This window comes from Corvus brachyrhynchos, unplaced genomic scaffold (genome assembly GCF_000691975.1).
Source record: "Corvus brachyrhynchos isolate BGI_N302 unplaced genomic scaffold, ASM69197v1 scaffold187, whole genome shotgun sequence".
Classification (NCBI taxonomy): Eukaryota; Metazoa; Chordata; class Aves; order Passeriformes; family Corvidae; genus Corvus; species Corvus brachyrhynchos.
In genome coordinates, this window is record NW_008239050.1 from 1,101,146 (window position 1) to 1,102,407 (window position 1,262).

A 1,262-nucleotide genomic window follows, 5' to 3' on the forward strand; every position below is an offset into this window, starting at 1 on the left:
CCAGTACCCAGCCTACAGTGACAGGCATTCTGGGGACAACAACACACAGTTGTTCTCAAGTTAATCTTGAAGCAATTTTTATTAGCTCTGCAAAATACAGAGTAATACATGAACACAACAACTACATGCAGCTGAATTCCATGTCGTACCTCAAACAGAAAACAACTGCGCAACATCATTTAATGCAACTCAGTATAGCTTTATAATTATCTTAATGAGGGAGGCTGTTGCACAATGACTGTTTCAAAGACATGAAAAGAATACTCACACCACAGAGTCTGACTACTGGTATACTTTCAGGATGGTTTAAACTGAACATGGTAAAAGCATTGTGGCAGAAGGGTAGTTGTGTTCTCTGTCTTCCAGCTGAGGGATTCCTGCTTCCTCTACTGCTGCAGGAATTTTTGGACTTCATGATGCAAGTTACTTGGACAACCACTGTATTATCTGCAAACTAAACCTGGGAAAAAAAAATAAGAGAAAAAAAGATGAGTTTTCTGCCACAGCAGACAGACGATCTCAATCACTGGAGAGCAGTTCAATCCTCAGCACCGAGAGGAAGGTACCGCATAGGCCAGGACCGCCTGTTTTGGTGGCAATATAGTGCTAAACCAAGATAGGTGAATTGTTTAACCACAACAGAACTTTCCCTTCCCCTGCCCGCTAAAAAGACAAATAGTTAAGACCTCTGGCATCAACCTTTTGAGTGGGGAATAGTAATGTGAGCAAGATGTAGATCTCAAGAGACAGAGTAAACAATAAAAAACTAATTTGGCAAGACATGCTTCCTTAAACGTAATATTAACTCTGCAACCATTTAGATGCAGCTTCAATACTTCCCTGCCTTGCAAGAGGAACCTGACATTGGGGGGAGGGAAAAAAAAAAACCAAAAATCATCAGAGGAACATCAAGTTGCTTTTTACTCTCTGCATTGAAGTTCACCCTGTGGGTTGACCCTGAGTTGATGGACAGTCTTTAAGACCAATTACGCTTCTTGCAATTTACATATTTAAATCGCACAGAAAAGCAGGACTTCCCCTTTTTGTCGGAGCTCCCCTGCTAGAAGGTGGGGGGGCTCCGAGCCTCCCGGCCCCGCCGGGCCGGGCTGGGCCGGGGCCACTGCCCCTTTCCCAACACTGCGGCACGGACCCTGGATCACTGCAGGGGGACTGTCCCAGAGCCCCAGGCAGCTAAAACCAGCCATGGACTGCCACAGCTAAACCCATCCAGCGCGGCTTCTGGGGACAGGCGGGGCCCCCCT

General features: G+C 46.1%; 1 long non-coding RNA gene across 2 annotated transcripts in view; it reads right to left on the reverse strand.

The window, feature by feature from the left end:
- Positions 1-60: 60 nt before the first annotated feature.
- Positions 61-1,262, reverse strand: part of LOC108447855 — a 12,260-nt gene continuing 11,058 nt past the window's right edge. For both annotated transcript variants that reach the window (XR_001863556.1, XR_001863557.1), the window contains exon 2: positions 61-460. This is a non-coding gene — a long non-coding RNA (uncharacterized LOC108447855). The remainder of the gene's footprint in view (positions 461-1,262) is intronic.